General features: G+C 40.4%; 1 long non-coding RNA gene across 1 annotated transcript in view; it reads right to left on the bottom strand.

The window, feature by feature from the left end:
- Nucleotides 1–1,093: 1,093 nt before the first annotated feature.
- The window catches only part of LOC106993656 (uncharacterized), a 64,296-nt gene continuing 43,020 nt past the window's right edge, over nt 1,094–22,369 (bottom strand). Inside the window, exons 3-4 of the long non-coding RNA XR_013405657.1 lie at nt 6,873–6,972; nt 1,094–2,420 (exon numbers count right to left, since the gene is read on the bottom strand). This is a non-coding gene — a long non-coding RNA (uncharacterized LOC106993656). The remainder of the gene's footprint in view (nt 2,421–6,872; nt 6,973–22,369) is intronic.

The raw sequence follows: 22,369 nt of genomic DNA, 5'->3' as shown, positions 1-22,369 counted from the left end.
CTCAAAAAAATAAAAATAAAATAAAATAAAGAGGGACATACATACTATTTTATAGTTTACAAAGGGGTTTGATTGTTTGCTTGATATTGATCCTTACCACCACCTTGTGAAGTAGGCATGCATACAGGCTCCTATTGTGGAAAAGTCACAAAATCATGTGTTTTGTTCCTGAGCTACAGTGTCTCACTTGGCTCTGGAATTCATTCACACACCTTGGGGGAATAAGAACAAAAAAAACCCAAAAAACAAAAAACAAAAAAAACCCCACTCCCTATGCACACAAATTATAAAGATGCTTTGAATGGTTCATTGCCTAGATATGGAGGAGGGTTGCCTATGGTAATAACGGTTGTACTGATTATTTTTTCTACTGCACTATCAGCCAGGCATTGCACCAAGATCTACTCATGTAATTCTCAAAACAGTCCTGGGAGGTAGGCATTATAATCTCCATATACAAATGAGAACATTGGGCCTCAGCAAATTTAAGAGACTTACCAAAGTTCACACAGGTAGCAAGTGGCAGAGCTGGGGATCTAGGTCTGATGGACTCGAAGTTCCAGCTCTTTCCATACCACCATATTGGCTCCATATTTCAGATAAATGGGACTATTTTTATTTGCACTGACTAAAGTTATTCCCCAGTAACTAAAGTTATTCAGGGGTGCTGGCTAAGAGTGGTCCTTTGGAGAAGATTGAGATAGAGTCAATAGAACTTCAGGTCTAGGACAATGTGGTCTGCACCCCAAAAATCACGTCGAGGCCAATGCCTCTCTTATCTGGTGGATGGACATTGAGTTCCAAAAGAAAGAGGGATGTCAGTCTGTGAAGGAACAAGGAGCCACATTTGGGCATCTGCGACAATGGGTGCGGATGGGGAGAAGTGGGGGAAGCTTCAGCATGGTGTGCAGGCAGCAGCCCCCTAAGTGAGATGATAGTTCTGGTAGGGGATCCGGAGCCACACAGTTCTTGATGCAAAGTATTGTAGGATGCAGATTTCATGTGGGGAAATCGTTCATGAAGACCCACTTCTCATTTAAAGATGAAAAATAAAAGGGACATCAGAGCGTAATGGATTATTAGGATTGATTTGGGGTTGAGTGCCAACTCTAACATTTGGTGAAAACAGGTTTGAAGCAGAGAACGCTGACGTAAAATCCTGGCTCCGTACTTACTAGCTGTGCAATCTTGGGCAAGTTACTGCACCTCTCTAAGCTTCTCTCTTCTCAGTTGGCAGATGCAAATAATGATGCCTACTTGACAACACAGATGGAAGACCGACGTTTGCAAAGTGCCTTCCTCGGTGTCTAGTGCTAGGTTAATGTTTGACCCTCTCCTTTTGTGGGTAACCCATCAGGAACCTTAGGCTTCAACCTTGATTTGAATCCCTAAATTTTAGCTCTGCTGGCACTTACTTGTCTGAAATTGCAGCTGCCCCCAGGGAGTGGAGCCTGTTGGAAGCCAGTCCTCTTCCTGTTCCTTCCTGCTCATCCTGTCTCCCTAGGTCCTGGCATTCCAACTACTCCCAGGATTAATACTGTCTACCCCTTGCTTCTGGATCTCTGAGGTCTTCCCAGACTCTGTCACAGCTCTCCATCATCAACCTGCCCAGGGGGTCTGCCCTAACATTCCCTGCACAGGTTCTGATGACAAGGGTGGAAACAAGTTTCTGATCTGATAAAAACTCAGTCACAAAGGTTCCAGGCATTTCTGCTGAATCTCTGTATAACTGGGCTTAACAAAAGATAAACCTGATCATGTCATGTTCTTGATTAAAATCTGTCTCATATTTCCTCAAGATAAAGTTCAAAATCCTTAGCATGGCCTGCCGTGTCCCACAGGACACAACACATGGCACTCTCTCTAACTTCCTCTCTCACTACCTGCCCCTCCACCTGCCACAACCAGCACCACAGGCATCCTCTACTTTCCAGCCAGATTGAATTACTTGCCCTTCGAAAACACGCTCCACCCTTACTTGCCCCAGGGACTTTGTACATCCTATTTCTCTTGCCTGGGATCCTTGCCTCCCATCTCCTTCAATACCCTCTTCCCGGCTCATCTCTGTCCTTCGTAAATCAGTTTAGCCATCATCCGAGAAGTTCTCTCTGACTTCCAGGACTTATTTGAGGCCCTTCTTGGGTGTACCCCTGGCTTGCTAAACTTCTGTTTTAAGACTAATCACCTTTAGTTGATTTTATTGTGTCTTTCCCATTAGACTGTAAACACTCTGAGAGTGGACCTGCATTTAGACTCCTGTACTCCAGCACTTACCAGAGTGCCCAGCACAGAAGGGGTACTCAGGGAGTGCTTATAGAACAGATACATGAAAAGAACTATAGAGCAAGTCAGGAAACACACTTGATGAATAACAACCACATACCTGTGAAGCAGGTGATGGGCCTTGGAAAAGACAACCCCTAGAGGAAAGAAGACAAGAGTAAGAATTTCTGTAAATAAACTTTCCGTGAGATTTTCCAAAAGATCTGAGCACATGGAGCCGACTGCAATCCAAGACCACTAGACCACCCTGGAAAAGCACTGCCTTCTTCTCAGAATTGCATGGGAACCCCTGTCTGCTCACATTATGCTCTGAGGCCACACAGTCTGAAAATGGAGTGTCACATTTTTTGGTCTGAGCTGTGTGCTGGCCTGCTCCAAAGCTGAGGGGAACAGCATTCTCTAGGCACAAAGAATGCACTCAGACCCACTGACTAGGAATGTATTTTTAAACCAAAAAGTTTGGGAAGAGTTAAGCAGCCTGCAAGGTTTCAGAGATCTGTAGCAAATGGGATTCAGCACAGAGACCTCCCAGGATGAAGGATTTGTACCAGACAGGAATCAAAGTTGTCCCAGATCTGGTAAAGATTTCAGAGGGCTTATGTAATTGTCAAAGATCTATTTGCAGCGGGTCCCCAAGGTGGGTGCTAAGATGCAATGTCTGTTCTCATGCAAGACCTGCAAGTGCAGGCTTCTTTGCCCCAGCTGATGGGCAAATTTTCACAAATAATAGGCTTAGTGGACAATACCACTGAATCATTGTGATACTGTTGAATAGAAAGACTTCAGACTAATGTCTGGCTGTGACATGGACACATGTTATTAATGACTGTCTCCTGCTAGCTCTATTTTTTTTTGTCTCTGAAATGTAGACCCACTGAAACTGTATTCCCAGGGGACCATACATCAGGACAATGGATCTAACAGCTGATTGATCTAGCACAGTAGTTGAGTGGGTGGTGTGGAGAGTCTGGATTCCTGGATTGAATCCTGGCTTCACTACTTGTTGTGTGACATCTTTTCTTAAACTCCAAGTCTCAGTCCCCATACCTATAAAATGGAAATAATGAGAGGACATACAAAAGTATGCACTCAGTAAAGTGAAGATTCAACATAAAACCCTTGCAAGTTCTTGTCACACAAACAAATCAATAAATGTTAAGCATCATTAGTGAAATGGGACTATCCTTGACAGTCTAGGATACGCGGTAAACTTTGTCCTTAAGGACAGAATCTTTGTTTCAGTGGTTCCCCTTACGATATTCCAAAACAACCTTGCAGCTTCAACTCGAAGATAGTCACTGATTTGGCTTTGTCCTCCATTTCAGTCAGCACATATTTACTGAGATCATGTGTCCAGCCAATGCTGGGCCCTGAGGCTCTGAGGCTGCAAAGATGAAGAAGAAATAGTCCCAGCCCCTTCTGAACTCACAGATGGCTGGGAGAGTTCGATCCAAAAAGACATCATCACCGAATTAGCTCTATTTTATTATAGTGTGATAAGTCAAGTGAGACAGGGAGACCGAGAGGACTGTGGACACACACAGAAGAGGCCTGAGGTATGTGAAAGGCTTTCTAAAGGACAGGAGGTGCAAGGGGGTCCTCCAAATAATGGGAGGCAGAATTTGGCAGCTGGAGAAGTCAGGGTAAGCAAGTTCAACATGGGAAACAGCCAGGACAAGGGCCCAAAGATGCCATGCCATCTGGGAACAATTGGAATGACCTGGGGATGTGAGAGTAATTCACTTAAGCTAGAGGCTGGAGTGCGAAGGCAGTGATGAGTTTGGGGCTTGGTAGGTAGAGGCCTGTTAGGGAGAACCCATGAGCTGAATGCAGATTTCTCAACCTTAGCACTATTGACACTCTGGACAGGGTGATTGCTATGAGAGGCTATACTGTGCATTGTAGAATGTTTAGCCATGGCCTCTATTCACTGGATGCCGGTAGCAAGTCCCTCTAACACACCACTGTCATGACACACCAAAATGTCTCCAGATACTATAAAATGACCAGCAGAGGTAGGGGTAAATTCACACCTTCCCCTCCCTCTGTTGAGAATCATTGGACTAAACTAAGGACTTTGAGCTTTAGGCCGGTTTAGAGTCTCTTAAGGTGAAGTGACATGGTCAGATATGCAGTTAACTCAGATTATTTTGGATTAGAAACACCACACAAAGACAGCCAATCTGGTTCAGGAGCTATTGCAACAATCTAGAGAAGAAATTATAAATGACAATGGAAATATTAACCAAGGGATGTTTTCTCTCTCTCTCTCTCTTTCTGTCCATCTACGTAATATAACGCATTATTAGTATATATACAAATATGTAATAATGTATATTATATATAGTAGTATATTAATGCACACACACTAATTGGTGCTATAAAAAAGCGAAGGGTGACTCTAAGAGAGTGATAAGTCTTTATCTCTTCTCCCAGGATAAGTAGAAATTTTTTTTGAATTGTTTATAATTCTCCTGAATAATTATAAATACCATCATTGCACTTTAATATTGCTAACAACATTTTACAAACATTAGCTCATGGAATTCTCACCACAGCCCCATAAATTAGGTTTTATAATCCCCATATTAAAACGAAGAAAGTGAGGTTTACAGAGTTAACAGTTTACACAAACTGATGCAGCCAGTAAACTGTGGAGCATGGACTCACTTCTTGAGTTCAAATTTCATTCTCTTTCCACTGTATCCTGAAAGATGTTTCATAAACACAAGGCTTATTGTACTCTGATTCATTGCAATCAGTTCGATCTGGGGCATGTTAAAAGAACTCCATTTAGTTTTTTCAAACAATACATTTCCAAGCAAATGATCTCATAAAAATACAAAAGGAAGAGAATCCCCCAAAGTGGAAAGTTTTATATGACTTGTATGCTTGCTTTCTTTTTTCTCTCTTTGTTTCTGTGTTAATGAAGGACATGCTCTTTCTTTCCTTACTCAGTCCAGGCTCTTGTAACTATGCTCACCAGCCCTAGCTGAAGCACAAACACCACATGCTCGTTTGTCCCTAGAAACTCTTCAGGCTTCCATGAACTTGACACCTGAAGTGAATGTGCAGTTTGCCACACCAGGTGGCCACTGAGGAAGTGGCAGAGAGGATCAAATCCTTTACTTAATTTGTTTGAATGTCCCTTGTCACCAACAAATCCTTCTTGTTTATGTAGAGAAGAAGAAAAATAAGTGGGTTATTAACATTTATTTGGTTTCTTTTTGAATTAATAAATAATAATTATATCTAGGTACATGTTACAATGTGATGTTTTGATATGTATTTCCAATGTGGAATGACTAAATTGGGCTAATTAAACATATCACCTCACATACTTACCATTTTTGGCAGGGGTGAAAACATTTAAAATATTTTTGTGATTTGGAAATACGCAAGGCATTATTATTAGAGTCCCATTCTGTGCAATAGACTAAAGTTTATTCCTACTGCCTAACTGAAATGTTGTACCTTTTGATCAACATCTCCCTTTCCCCACCACCCCTGTTCCTCGCCTTTGGTAACCATCATTCTACTCTCCACTTCTATGAATTCCATATTTTTAGATCCCACATATATTTGAGATCATGTGGTATTTGTCTTTCTGTGCCTGGCTTATTTCAGTTAGCATAACGCCCTCCAGCTTCATCCATGCTGTCAAAAATGATAGGATTTCTCACCATTTTAAGGCTGAGTAGTATTCCATTGTCAATATATACCCTATTTTATTTATCAATTCATCTGATGATGGACATGTGGGTTTTTCCTATAGTTTAGCTATTGTGAATTATGCTGCAATTAACATGTGAGTGCAGGTATCCCTTCAGCATACTGATTTTAATTCCTTTGGATATACAACCAGAAGTGAGATTACTGGATTGTGTGGTAATTCCACTTTTAGTCTTCTGAAGAACCTTCATACTGTTGTCCATAATGCCTGTGGGGTTTTTTTTGTTTGTTTGTTTTGTTTTGTTTTTTGCTGGTGCAAAGTTTACAGCTGATAAATCTGTCTAAATGTTGTTAACAGGTCAAGTGCACCTGTGGGCTAAACGTGATTCAGCCAGATTTGTGAAGAATGAGTGTGTTTTCCCTAGTTGCATCCACACATCATTTGTTACACTGTCTGAAAGGCTTGACTGGTGGCTGTACCCAGACCTGTCCCCACCCTGAGTTTTAAAGCTTGCTCCATTTACAGAGTTTTCCAGCAATTCTAGGAAAAAAATTTTCTGGAAAGAGCATCAGTATTGTTCTGCACACTGGGCAGGAAAGAAATGTTACAGAATGTATTCAAACTACATAGTTGCTCTATCTTTTTAACATAAATTTGCTTGAGAATTTGATTAAAAGTCAGAGGCTAATTTGGCTACAGGAGGTTGAAAGAAACAAATATTTATTCAGAGCTTATTAAGGGCTAGGATTTGTGTTAGACACTCTGCTGCTTATCTCTTTAATTCTAGCCACTATTCTGTGAGAAATCATCCCTTTATCCTCATTTTCTAAAAAGACACTTGGAGGCTCAGAAAGTACAAACAACTCGCCCAAGACCACTCAGCAAGTAAGGAGCAGAACTGACAATATTTACTCACTCTTTAAACCATCATTTGAGAGTCTGCCATTGCCATGCACTGTTCTGGGCACTGAAGATACACCGGCGACCAGACAAAACCCTCTGTGTACAGACAGCACCTGGATGGAGAGACAGACAATAAGCATAATAAACATGTAAAATGCATGGTATGTCAATTAAATATAAGGTAACAGGTGCTGCAGTAGTCATTGATGCTGTTTACCAAATATTTCCAGGGCTTGGGTTTCCATGTGCCTGGCTCTGGCAAATGAATGGTGAGCAGTTTCACTTCTGGGCTGGAGTGTGTAATTGCTAGTTTAAGACCCTCCGACCCCCTTTCTGCCTCCTGCCATGCTGATGGGCAAGAGTCCAGGTGGTGCTCACTCCATCAGCCTGACTTACAGGTAAGCACCACAGAGTCAGCCTCTGTGGTAGGGGACCACTGGATTAGAGTGAATCTGGAAGGAGAAACAAGGCTATATGAAAGAAAAAGAGAGAGGTCCACTGGGGTAAGTAATGAACACTGAATTCTGAGCATTGCAATAAGGGTTACTGTGAGGTCCTGCCCTGGGGTTCAAGATCAGCTGAGCAAATAGCCCAGAGCCAGCAGCCAGGGGAATAGGGTTCAATGGGCTACCTTCCATTATAGGAGGGAGCATGGTACAGTGAAGGAGACGGATAAGATGTCATGTGGACACGGGATCAAATCTTCACTGTCCCATTAACCAGCTGAGGAAAAATCTTAACCTCAAAATAGTTCAATTCTGAACTTCATTTTATTTGCAAAATGTAAGTCACAAACTTTTGCTTTATGGAATTACTATATTAAGACTGAAATCAGGTGGAATCTGTGAAATGAAAGTGTGCCAGCTGTTCCTCTGTTGCCCCCACCCCAGTGCTCTTCCTTAGACACCTGGTCCTTGGAATTATGAATTCTGTGTTGTCTGCATCTGGCTTCAAGCATGACTTTTCCCAGCTAAATTAGATCGCCTTTTCTTTTAAAAGGTAGGTTCTTTTTTTTTTTTTTTTCCCAATTCGATTTCTTTGTTTTGTTTTGTTTGGGTGTTTTTTGCTTTTCGTTTGTCTTCAAAGAATGGTTTCTGCACCCACTGTTTAACATTTCGAAGACAGGACACTCTTCTCAAGATAGTTTTGTGTTGTGTAACAAACGCATTGCTTCTCACTTCCCATGAGAGCTGCTCTATCTTATTCTCCTCTCCTTTGCTCTCTTTCTTTCCAACAAAGAGTGAAGAAGAAGGTTTCCTAATGGCCCCTGTCTCCTGAATCACCCTCCCTTCTCTTGCGACCCCGCCTGTTGATGGAAATATATAATTGGGTTAAGCAGGTTTATGTCTTCTCATCCTGTTTCCTGTGTAATTTATGTCCTTCATCACACATCTGTTAAAAAAAAAAAAAAAAGGAGAAGAAGGAAGTGTCCTCCTTGTTCACAGAGAAAAATCAATTATCCTCCCCTCTAAAATGAATTCATATGTATTTATTTGGTGGGAAATCTTCAAAGAAACTAACAGGATCTCTCTAAAATATTCAGGCCATCCTTACAACTCACCCCCAACTCCTGTGTCTGCTTTGATGTTTGATTAATCAAAAGTATGTTAGTTACACACTGGGCACTATATCAAATATGAGCAAGACATGATCTGATCCTTTCCCACAAGGAGCACTGAGTCTAGAAGAGGAACTAGACGTGCACATTGCAGTACAATGTGACTCACAGTGCTGAGAGCAATGGTCAGGGTGGCCCAGGGAATGCAATAGATTTGAGGCTCTGGTATAGCTAGTGCCGAAGGGTAGGGGCAGGAGGGGGTCCTGTGAAGACAGAGAGGTGGGATATAAGGTTTGAGTGGCTAGCCAGCCATTTCATACAGAGCTCCAGTTCAACAGGGGGAAAAAAGTGTAGAGTTTATTTGTTTTCCCCAGGAGAGAAGAGGATTAGAGCAGGGATCTCCAACCCCTGGGCCAGGAATCGGTACTGGTCTGTGGCCTGTTAGGAACCAGGCCACACAGCAGGAGGTGAGTAGTGGGTGAGCTTTACTTTTCATCTGTACTTTACAGCCACTCCCCATCACTCACATTACGACCTGAGCTCTGTCTACTGTCAGATCAGCAAGGGCATTAGATTCTCATAGGAGTGCAAACCCTACTGTGAACTGTGCATGCAAGGGATCCAGATTGCACACTCCTTATGATAATCTAATGCCTGATGATCTGTCACTGTCTCCCATCACTCCCAGATGGGACCGTCTAGTTGCAGGAAAACAAGCTCAGGGCGCCCACTGATTCTACATTATAGTGAATTGTATAATTATTTCATTATATATTACAATGTCATAATAATAGAAATAAAGTGCACAATAAATGTAATGGGCTTGAATCATCCCGAAACCATCCTCCCACCCCACCACCTCATCCGTGGAAAATTTGTTTTCCACGAAACCAGTTCTTAGTGCCAAGATAGTTGGGGACCACTGGATTAGAGGATTTTGGCTTTGGAGATTGACTCCAGAGTGAATCTGGATTAGTTCTAATTCAGAAATGGAAAATAGAAGCAGAAAAAGAATGGAATTAGACACTGTGCTGGGAAATAAAACCAGTTATCTCATTTGATTCTCACAATACCCCAGCAAGGACCTGCTTCACCAGAAGCTATTATTCCACTCAGTTTATACTTGAGAGGACTATGGTTCAGAAAGGCTAAATGGGAAAATGGGTATCACTGCTCTACTTCCCACCAGGGTTGACCACTGGGGATCAGCAGTGTGCGTGGGGTCAGAGCATCCCTGCATGCATCACTCTAGGCTGAGAAGGGCTTATGTGCAGTGGCCCAGGGCCAGGTGCCCTATATCTGTCTGATGGACTGAGAGCCATGGCAAAGCTCTTCCCAGTGATGGTTGGAAAACCAAAATGATATGTCCTTACTATGTGGGTTTTTTTCCCCACACATTTGTCCACTCCATGGGCTTTTATAATTATGGTGCCCTGAACCTGACAAAAGCTAGATGTTATGGTAGATAAGCCAATGGTAGCTGGAGGAAAGATGCACTCCCAGTAAAATGTACAATTACCAGGGATGGCACAACCCCAACCAAGGGTCCTAAAGCACCTGAAACACTTTTGCTTTCTCCCATTTTTGGGGATTTCAACATTGATATACAAGTGGAGTTTAGACCCTAGAACATCACAATTGGATGAACAGGGCTTGCATAAAAGACACGTGGTCTTCATGAATCTTTGCCTTGAAATCTAGAGAAGCACGTCATAGGGGGACCAGGGCCATCTTCACCAACTACTCAGATGGTGTTTCCCATATTACTATCTGAGTAAGAAGACAGATGCTGGTATTGGGGCTCCAAACAACTCCCACTGGCAGGCCATTTCTCCAACAGCCTTCCTCCCTGGGGTGGACTATGTTGAGTGCATGGATAAGGACATGAAGCCTACTAATGACCTGAGAAAGGAGACTCCCTCACCCTCGCTTCTATAGAGTCCATCAGAAGGAGTTTGCCAAAGACCTTGGTCTTTGTCTCAAGCCCACATTCTCAAAACGGAATGTGATTTTATTTTTTGGTCACTTGCAGACTCACCAAGGCCTGTCACCAGGTAAGAATGGTTGAGAAAAATAAATAACAATGTGGATGTTGGGCAAAAGCAAAGCCACTTGAACAAGAACCTGGTTCTCCAGAAACCAGTTGATACGATTTGGCTGTGTTCCCACCCAAATCTCACCTTGAATTGTAGTTCCCATAATCCCCATGTGTGTGCGAGGGACTGGTGGGAGGTAATTGAATCATAGGGGCAGTTACCTCCATCCTATTCTCATTATAGTGAGTGACTTCTCACAAGATCTGACAGTTTTATAAGGGGCTTTCCCCCTCTTTGCTCTGCACTTCTCCTTGCTGCCACCATGTGAGGAAGGATATGTTTGCTTCTCCTTCCACCACGATTGTTAAGTTTCCTGAGGCCTTCCCAGCCCTGTGGAATTGTGAGTCAATTAAACCTCCTTCCTTTATAAATTACCCAGTCTCAGCTATGTCCTTATTAGCAGCGTGGGAATGGACTAATACACCAGTCAAAGCCATTTTCCTGGATTGTATGTGGGATAAAGAGCTGCCAGGCTGACCTGAAGAAGCTCAGAGATGTAGCCAAAGAATCACTATTTAATATGTTTAAAGGGCTAGGCTTCCAAGAAGGACTGAAGTAGTGCAGGGAAAGGTGTGAAGGATCTTAGTAGGAGGGCTATCCATCCTCCTTACAGGGCAGCCTCATTGGGTCCAGTTTTCTTAGATTAAATGTAACTCCTCTTCTTTTTTCTGTTTCCTTGAAAACTGTTGCACAAATATAGCAATTCTCAGCCCCTACCATGCTTGGACAAAACTGATTCTTTGGCTCAAGCATTGAAAGTGGAAATTTCTAGGGTTGCCTGGCACCATTCGTCTCCCCTTATCACCCTAGCAACCCTTGAAGATGGATGGACTAGATAATACCAATGACCTCTCATCTGACAAATGAGTGTTCTGACAGAGGGTGGCTTTTCCAGAACTAGAAGGGAGGCTGCCTGACACATCCAGGCAACTTTCTCTGTCAGTGTGCTGTGGGGTTGGACAGAGTGGCCCTCGTTCTCACTGCTGCACATTCATATGTTGTCATTTTAAGCCCTATTGCCCTCTCCTTTCAAAGTGCCATAGGGCAGTTGTTTAATAACACTGAGGAACTCCGTAGAATTTAGATTTTACTGATAAGATGGAAGGTCTTCTTTGTATGCATGCACAATGGGAAGATTCAAATCAAGACCACCTTCCTGACTGTTTTTTTGTCTGTGTCAAGGAAATGTTGGGTTCCTAAAAAGAGCAAAGCAGTTGTTCAAACTCCTTTGAAGGAAATTGTTGTTTTCGTTGTTATGCTCCTTCTTATTGATTGGCTCTCTGGTGGTAGTGATCTCTGGCTCCCTCTTGATCTCTCAGTTCCTGATGGAAACTTTGCTCTCAGTTCCTAATGGAAACTTGAGTTTTTCTTTTTCTTCTCCAAGAACTTATAGTGACATGAAATGCATCATCTTTTTGCTCCTGCTTTGACCCACCAGCCATCCTGTCCCTGATTTTTTTTTCCTTATTGTGTAAGTCAGAAATTCTCTCCCTTAAAGCCTCTATCCCTTTCCTATGGTTTGCAAAACTTCATAACATCAGGGTTATTTTCCAGCCATAAAGTGCTCTGATTCAAAAGAAAATGCTCCTCTCTGTTAGTGCTGAGCAACCTTTTAACTCTCAGATAATTCCAAAAGAGTAATGTCGACAATCCCTTTTTTCTCTACAATTCAAAATGAAGATAGCTATATTGGGTCCTAGACAGTCCACTGCTAGAAGAGCCCTGGGATTTTTTCTGACCCATCAGGTAGGATGGGAGTCAGGAGTTGCTCCAGGGTAGGTCCCTCAATATTTATTCCTTCTTTGAGGGCCACAAGCTAAGAGCCCTTTCTGGGCACTACAGTCAGGTACCAATGGGTTCCAGAAACTCTTGTGTTATTGTTGTATCTTAATTTGTTTAACAGCTACTTCTAAGGTAGTTTGCTAATAAAATACAGTCTTTTCATTTATCAACTAACTTTATTTGAAAGTTTCATTGAGCATATTTCTGTGGTGAATGATACATATAAACCTACCATCTGTCCTTGGGACCCATTTGACTTAACATGATTTCTCCTGTGGCTATTTTGCAATACTTTCCATTTATGAAGAAAGTTTTTGTAATTTTCCCATTGTTCTTTTCTGACAATGAAGTCAACATGCTAAAGTTGCAGAAGCAGGGTTTACGGCATCACATGCCTCTTGGCAAAGTAAACGAGAGAACAATGTTTGTTGTGATTTCTTCATCAATATGATTTTGGGAGATAATGAATTGGTTAAAAAATTAGATTAAATTATTTGCTCCAGAAATACAGCCGATGATAACAAAGAGGGCTTGAATCAAGTCTAATTTTGTTCCATAGCTTGAGCACTTCACTTGGTTGGATTAGAAAGCCAGAAATATATCTGCTGTGTTTCTGGGGCTTGATTTTACATTTTCATTTTATAAATGGGAGAACACAGGTCAGAGTAGGATAGGACTTCCCCAAGGTCACACGAATCAGCAGCTGGGCTGCAATGAGAAGCTAGGCCTCCTCACTCCCCAGGCATGGTACTGTCCACTCTCCCAGGGGCTTAGGGTCATTTCCTTTTCCTACTATGCATTAGGTACTACTTAGTTCTCTCTCTTTCATTACATTAAATGGCTGAATACTGAGGCTCAAAGCAACACACAAAAATGAAAGTTCCACATCGCCACACACACATATTCTTGCCACTTCCACCTAGGAACGGAATCTTTGAAAGTATGATGCAAAAACAGACAATCTGCTCAATTGGAAGGCACCATGGTAAAGTAAAAATATTTTGGCTTTAAAATTAGACCAATCTGAGTTTTAAACCTGGCCCTATCTCTGACTAGCTGCATGGCCTTGAGCACACTACAGAACCCCTGAGCCTGAGTTTAGTGTTTGGCCCAGGGAGAAGTTCCATGTACATACATTAGCACCTCTTTCTGGTTCATAGCAGTCTACACCAGATGAGGCAGTAGATAGATCTACTGAAAATTTGAAAATTTAGAACAGAGAGGTAGCCACTAAACTTCTGAAATGTGAGGAAAGTTTTATAAAGTGAAAGAAATTTTCATGTGCTATTCCTAATATCTACTGCATATGTACAATATGGAATATTGATTCAATTTACAGGTAGTTCTTGGGACATGTGTAGATTTCTCAAATCCTTGTCACAACTTCACAGGTAATCTGACCCTCCCTCCCCACCAACAACCATCCCACCTCACACCGATTCCCAAGATGATGCCCTTCTGGGAAATACTTGATTACTCAATAACTACTGGTACGTATTTGTATTTTCTGTAAAGACATACCAATACAGAATATGTAGTATTAGAAAATATAATTTCTTCTACAATAAAAATCTATTACTCATTTAATAAAAGAATAAAGGAGCAACTTCAATAACTGAGAAAATGCATTTCTCAGACAATACAAACATAATTTCTTAGAAAAGAAAATGCATTTTCCCAGTTATTAAAGTTGTTCTTCTATCCTTCCAGCTGTTAATAAATTAGTTAATAAAATAAGCTTTTTACAAAATGATAACAATTTTATCCTTTAGAATGTAAAAACTATAATGTTTTTGTATATTCCTTTTTTCTGAGACATTCTGATAACTTCTTTAGTCTTCATATTATTCTTGTCAGGCAGGACAGATATAGTAGTTATTGGATCTACTCAATTGAGGCACAAAAACCTATGTTTTGCTTCCTAGTCAAGAAAGTCAACCTAGTGTAAACAGCCCTGAAGCAGGCAACATGTAGGCATCTCATAATTTCTCACCTCTTTGGCTCCTTGCCCCCCATAGTCATGAAGAGGAGCTGGTGATCATAGTGGTATCATTCTCTGGAATCTGACCCAAGACAACAGTCCTGTAAAACAAGCCTGTTCAAAGTCTCCAATAACCAAACCAGATTCTCTTCTGTTGTCACTTTTTAGATGGTCACAAACCCTTCAAGTCCTTGTAGACTTTAAGGTTTAATTTAAGACTTCTAGTCAGTGCTTCATTGTTTTTCTAGAGTCAACTACTTGAAGTTCCATCCAATTTCCCTGTCACTTCTAAGTTATTCTAAGGGAGTCGTTACTGCTGAATGACTATTATATTAAATGGAAACAGTCCATACCCATGATGATTTGATCTAAATAGGCCACTTTCCCTGATCGTGTGTGTCTCTGGGTATGCTAGTGTCTTTGGGATGGAAAGGGTGTATTGAACGAAAGCTTTCCCATGAGAACTCCCACGTCAAGACCCATACTGCCTAATGCCAGTTCTCAGGGACAATTCTCCACCGCCAATCTCAAATTGCATATTGTTAATGTGTGCCATTAAGATTAATCTTTGCTTTTGCTGTCAGTTCTTATTTACAGACCCAAATTTTCTTTGCTGCAGTTAAATCTAGTTATGAAATCTTCCTTGATTCTGAAGCTGTCGCGCCATCTTAAATTGACTGGCCTTAATTTGAGGATTGAGTGTGAGGAAGAGATTAAAATCCATCTGAATGCATAATTCAGTTAATACAGATGAAACTGGATTATTTTATGGATTCTTTAAAGAAAGTATGGTCCCAGAATTTTATTACACATAAATTTATAATGTACTTGGTCAAATATATATACACAAGAGAAGAAAACTACCATTGATTGAAGACCTATCATAAACGGACCTGGTGTATGCTCACAGCTTTATATACATTGACTCAGTTATAGCAACCCTATGGAGAAATTCATATCTTCTCCAGATTATAAATAAGGAAAATAAATATTACAGAGATAACTAACTAACCCAAAGTGACAAGGCTATTAAGCATAATGGCCAAACAAAAAGAAAAACAAACAGGAATTTCTGGTTCTTCTGCAGGTGATTTTGTCCCTACAATACACAGAACAAGAAGTTAGGAGCTTTCAATGTTATTTCTCATTTTCCTAACTAATTAATGTCCATAAGAATTATGGCCTACGAGCTCACAAAATTTAGCACATAATGCTAAACAATTGTTTTTAGACATGTATAGAACATGTCTAATTCCAAAGGATGTAAAGAGTTAAGCAGCTGATTCATTAGGATTCATTTATTACTCATCTCAGCAGTCATTATTCATTAATTTCAGCTAAGGAGATTCTGTTTTCACCATATAGTCATTCCTACCAAAAAAAGGATTGTGGGTAGGAATTTTCACTGGTGTGCTTAAGGGTCTATTTTACTATTTATATTTCCTCTAGAGAACATGAGCTCTTCACACTCATTGGAGATGGGCATCCTAGGTCTAAGTCTTAAGGAAATTCACAGGTGACCAGCTCCCTCTAATTCAGAAATATGACTCTGAGTACATGGTGGCAGCAGTTTGGTTAACTCTTAGCACGGTGTACAAAAGATCGGACTTGGGAAGAACAGAGATATTTCTTACCCTTGCTGAGGCTATGTAGACTCAAAGACACCAAGGCACAACTTTATAAACGTAAAGTCTGGGATAGTATAATTATCCAATTCACGCTTGCGGAAAAGAGGCAAAAGGGGAATGGAGGATGAGAAGAAAGATACAGTAGTTTAACTTCAAAGATACAGCAGCTAGAGAGGGTGGAGCAAGATGATAGAATAGAAAGTTCTACCCATCACCCTTCCTACAAGGACACCAAGTAAACAATGATCTACACAGAAAAAACACCTTCATAGGAACCAAAAATCAGGTGAGCACTAACAGTACATGGTTGTAACTTCATATCACTGAGAGGCACTGAAGAGACTGAAAATAAAAAAAACCCTCCCCCTCCCCCGGCAGTTTTGGCGTGGTGCAGAGAGCATCTCTGGGCACTGAGGGATGGAGAACACAGCAATTGTGAGGCACTGAACTCAGTACTGTCCTGTTAGAGCAGAAAGGAAAACTGGACCAAACTCAGTGACACTTGTCCATGGAGGGAGCATTTAAACCAGCCCTAGCCCTAGACAGAGGGTAATTACTGATCCCAGGTATCTGAACTTGGGTTTTTGCAAACCTCACCACAAAGGGCTATGCTCTGTGTCTCCAAGTAAACTTGAAAGGCTGTATAAACCATAAGGACTTCAACTCTTTGGTGAGTCCTAGTACCAAACTAGGCCCAGAGTCAGTGGTCTTGGGGCCACTGGACATACAGAGACATCAGCTGGGGCAGCCAATGGAGTGCTGACATTATCCCTTATTAGACCCCAAGCTGCACAGTTTGTGGCTCCAAAAAAGACCCTTTTCTTCTGCTCGAAAAGAGAAGAATTAAGACTGAGTAGGACTTGCATCTAGGATATCAGCCCAGCTATAGCAGGATAGGGCACAAATCAGAGTCATGAGGCCCTCATTCCAGGCCCTAGCTCCCAGATGACATTTCTAGACACACCCTGGGCCAGAAGGGAATCTGCTGCCTTCAAGAAAGGACCCCTAGTCCTGGAAGCATTTATCACCTGCCAGCTGAAGAGCCTTTGGACCCTGAATAGCCAGCAGCAATACCCAGATACTATGTCAAGGGCCTTGGGTGAACATCTGAGACTTGGTAGCTTCAGATGAAACTCCGCACACAACCAGCAGTGGTGGGTATGGGGCAAAACTCCTGCTTGAGAAAAGCAGAGGGAAAAGTAAAGGGGACTTTGTCTTGCACCTTAAGTACCAGCATGGCCACAGGGGAGTAGAGCACCAAGCGGGCTCTTGGGGTCCTTGATTCCAGAACTTGACCCTTGGACAGCATTTCTGGATCAACTCTGGGCCAGAACTGAGCCCACTGCCCTGAAGGGTGAGTCCAAGGCCAGACAGTATTAATGACAAGCTGACTTTAGAGACCTTGGGCCTTAAGAGAACATTGGCAGTAGTCTGGCAGTACTCTTCATGGCCTCGGGTGGGAGTGGTTATGGGTGAGGCTCTTCTGCTTTTGGAAGGGGGAAGGAAGAGTGAGAAGGACTGTTGTGTGGTTTGAGTGCCAACACCAGGTAGACTTCTAAGTTTTTTGACTCTAGTCCCTGATTCCCAGATGGCACTTCTGGACCCACCTGGGGTTTAGGGGACCTTACCACCCTGAAGGGAAAGACACAGGCCTGGCTGGCTTTGCCATCTGCTGATATCTGCTGATTGTAGAAATCCAGAGCCTTGAGTGGGCACTGGCAGTAGCTAGGAAGTTATTACAGCAGGCCTTGGGTGAGACCCAGCACTGGGCTGATTTCAGGTCTGACCCAGTGCAGTCATAGTTGTGGTGGCCACAAGGATGCCTGTGTCACTGTACCCTCAGCTTTAGGTGGTTCAGAACAGAGAGAGAGAGAGAGAGAGAGAGAGAGAGAGAGAGAGATTCTCTATGATTGGGAGAAAGTAAGGGAAGGGAACAAGGGTCTCTGCCTGGTAACCCAGAGAATTCTCCCGGATCTTGTCTAAGGATCAAGGTGGTACCTCTACAAGTCTGCAAGAACCACAGTGTTACTGGGCTTGGGGTGTCCCCTGAAGCAGATATAGCTTAGATGACAACATAGAAGTCCTTTCAAATGTCTGAAGAGCCTTCCCAAGAAGGATGGCTACAAATAAGCCCAGACAGTGAAGACTACAATAAATATCTAACCCTTCAATGCCTGGACATTAAAGAACATCTACTGGCACCAATATCATCCAGGAAACCATGGCATCACCAATTGAACTAAATAAGACACCAAGGACCAATCCTGGAGAACAGAGGTGTGTGACCTTTCAGACAGATAATTCAAAATAGCTCTGTTGAGGAAACTCAAAGAAATTCAATATAACACAGAAAAGGAATTCAGAATTGTATCCGATACATTTAACAAAGACATTGAAATAATGAAAAAGAATCAAGCAGAAATTCTGGAGCTGAAAAATGTAATTGGCATACTGAAGAATGCATCAGAGTCCTTTAACAGCAGAGTTGATCAAGCAGAAGAGAGAATTAGTGAGCTTGAAGGTAGACTATTTGAAAATACACAGTCAAAGCAGACAAAAGGAAAAAGAATAGAAACAACAAACACATATACAGGATCTAGAAAATAGCCTCAAAATGACAAATCTAAGAGTTATTGACCTTAAAGAGAAGATAGAGAAAGAAATAGGGGTAGCAAGTTTATTCAAAGGGACAATAACAGAGAACTTCCCCAATCTAGAGAAAGATACCCATATCCAAGTGTAAGAAGGTTACAGAACACCAAGCAGATTTAACCAAAAGAAGACTACCTTAGTATTTAATAATCAAACTTCCAAAAGTCAAGAACAAATAAAGGATTCTAAAAGCAGCAAGAGAAAATAAATAAATAGCATACAATGGAGCTCCACTATGTCTGTCAGCAGACTTTTCAGTGAAAACCTTTCAGGCCAGGAGAGACTGGCATGACATATTTAAAGTGCTGGAGGAAAAAATTTTTTTTTACCCTAGAATAGTATATCTGGTGAAAATATCCTTCAAACCTGAAGGAGAAACAGACTTTCCCAGACAAACAAAAGCTAAGGGATTTCATCAATACCAGACCTGTCCTACAAGAAATGCTAATGGGAGCACTTCAGTCAGAAAGAAAATGACATTGATGAGCAAATAATCACCTGAAGTTACAAAACTCACTAGTAATAGTAAGTACACAGAAAAACAGAATATTTTAACACTGTGACTGTGGTGTGTAAACTACTCTTATGTTAAAAATAAACTAAACAATGAACTGATCAAAAATGATAACTATAACTTTCCAAGACATAGTCAATACAATAAGAGATCATCAGACCTAGAAAAAGTTTAAAGTGGGGCAATGAAGTTAAGGCGTATAATTTTCATTTTTGCTTGTTTCCTTCTTTGTTTATGCCTATAGTGTTAGGTCGTTATCAGGTTAAAATAGTGGGTTATAAGATAGTATTTGCAAGCCTCATGGTAATCTCAAACCAAAAAACATACAATGGGTACACAAGAAATAAAAAGCAAAAAAGCTAAATCATGTCACCATCAAATTTACTAGAGGAGGACAGGAAGGAAAGAGAGAAGGAAGAGAAGATCATAAAACAACCAGAAAGTAAATAAAAATGGTAGGAATAAGTCTTTACTTCTCAGTGACAACATTGACTGTAAATGGAGTAAAGTCGCCAATTAAAAGGCAGGGATTGACTGAAAGGATGAAAAAACAAGACCCATTGATTTGTTGCCTACAAGAAACACACTTCACCTACAAAGACACATATAGACTGAAAAGAAAGGAATGGAAAAAGATATTTCATGCCAATGGAAACCAAAAAAGAGCAGGAGTTGCTATACTCAGACAAAATAGATTTCAAGACCAAAACTATAAGAAGAGACAAAGAAACTAACTGTATAATGATAAAGGAGTCAATTCAGCAAGAAAATATTACAAATTTAAATATACATACACCAACACCCAGATATATAAAGGCAATATTATTAGAGCTAAAAAGAGAGATAGGTCATAACACAATAATAGAATAGGGTATGCACTTCAACACCCCATTTTCAGCATTAGATAGATCTTCTAGACAGAAAATCAACACAGAAACATCAGACTTAATCTTCAGTATCAATCAAATGGATCCAATAGATATTTACAGAGCATTGCATCCAAGAGCTGCAGAATACACATTCTTTTCCTCAGCACATGGATCATTCTCACTGATGGAAAAATTCTCAACAAAGTGCTAGCAAATCAAATTCAACAATACATATCAAAGATCATTTGTCATGACCGAATAGAATTTATCCCTGGAATGCAAGGATGGTTCAATAAATGCAAATTAATCAATGTGAGACATCACATCAACAGAATGAAGGATAAAAATAATATGATCATTTCAATTGATGCTGAAAAAGTATTTGATAAAATTCAATGTCCCTTCATGAAGAAAACCCTCAAAAAACTACAGAGAGAAGGAACATACCTCAACATAATAAAAGCTATTTACAACTGACCCACAGCTAGTATCATACTGTATAGGGAAAAACCGAAAGCCTTCCCTCTAAGATCTGGAACACAACAAGGATATTCACTGTCAACACTGTTATTTAACATAGTACTGGAAGTTCTGGTTAGAGCAATTAGATAAGAGAAAGATACAAAGGGTATCCAAATTGGAAAGAAAGAAGTCAATTTATCCTTGTTTGCAGATAATATGATCTTATATTTAGAAAGACCTAAAGACTTCACAAGAAAACGATGGGAACTGATAAACAAATTCAGTACAGTTGCAGGATACAAAATCAACATACAAAAATCAATAGCATTTCTACATATCAACAATGAAAAATATGAAAAGGAAATCAAAAAGTAATCCCATTTACAATAGTCACACATAAAACTAAATACCTAGGAATTAACTTGACCAAAGAAGTGAAAGATCTTTATAATGAAAAAAAAAATGGGCAAAAGATTTGAGTAAACATTTCTAAAAAAATACATACAAATGGCAAACAGGTCTATGAAAGGTACTCAACATCATTGATCATCAGAGAAATGCAAATCAAAACCAAAATGACATATCACCTCATCCCAGTTATAATGGCTTATATCCAAAAGACAGACAAAAACAAATGCTAATGAGAATGTGGAGAAAAGGTAACTCTTTCTGTTGGTGAGAATGCAAATTAGCACAACCACTATAGAGAACAGTTTGGAGGTTCTTCAGAAAACTAAAAATTGAGCTACCACATGATCCAGCAATCCCACTACTGGGATATACCCAAAAGAAAGGAAATCAGTATATTGAAGAGATAACTTCACTTCTATGTTTATTGCAGCACTGTTGACCATAGCTAAGATTTGTAAGCAACTCAGGTGTCCATCAACAGATGAATGGATAAAAAAATATGGCACACAACATAATTGAGCACTATTCAGCCATAAAAAAGAATAAATGGAACATGGATCGAACTGGAGATCAATATGTTAAGTGAAATAAGCCAGGCACAGAAAGACAAACATCACATGTTCTCACTTACTTGTGGGACCTAAAAATCAAATCAATTAAACTCATGGACATAGAAAGTAGGATGGTTACCAGAGGCTAGGAAGAGTAATTGGGAGTTGGTGGGAGAGAGGTGGGGATGGTTAACGTATACACAAAATAAAGAGTAAATAAGACCTACTTTGTGATAGCACAATAGGTGACTATAGTCAATAATAATTTAATTGCACATTTAAAAATAAAGAATGTAATTGAATTGTTTGTAACTCAAAGGATAAATGCTCAAGTGGATGGATACCTCATTCTCCATAATGTGCTTATTTCACATTGCATGCCAATATCAAAACATCTCATGTACCCCAAATATATACACCTACTATGTACTCACAATTTTTTTTAAAAAAAATTTAAAAAGATACAAAGGTAACATTTTTCCTTTAACAAAAAGTCTAATTAAAGCCCTGCTTAAGATATCAGGTTGAACACACTCACCTAACCTCAGCTCTCTCTTTCCCAAAATCTACTTAAATGCCATTAGACACTAAAAAGTTTTTGTTATTGTTTGTCTGTCTACCTATTAATTTGTTTTAAGGTATAAAGATTCAAGAAAAAGGAAAAGAAAGAGGAGCTAAGAGTAACAGCATTTTGAAAAATGGAAAGTAACTGAATGAGTTAGTGACAGACTGAGCAGAATCCCAAGCTGGAAGAAGATGTAATTTCAAAGCAATAGGAAAGAGGAAAGATCCCCCAAGTTTGCAAAGAAGAAACGGAGTTTTCATATAAAAGGCCAATAATTATATTGGCATCCTAATTGTAAACAGAAATCTTAGAACCAAAGGAAAATTGTGCAATGCCTTTAAATTTTAAGGGAAAATGTGTCCTTTCCAGATAATTATACCCAACTATCAATTAAATGTGTTGACAGAACAAAGCCATTTCTAGACATACAAAACTTCTTTA

This window comes from Macaca mulatta, chromosome 15 (genome assembly GCF_049350105.2).
Source record: "Macaca mulatta isolate MMU2019108-1 chromosome 15, T2T-MMU8v2.0, whole genome shotgun sequence".
In the NCBI taxonomy this organism is placed as follows: Eukaryota; Metazoa; Chordata; class Mammalia; order Primates; family Cercopithecidae; genus Macaca; species Macaca mulatta.
This window is presented reverse-complemented; position numbering and strand designations above follow the sequence as displayed.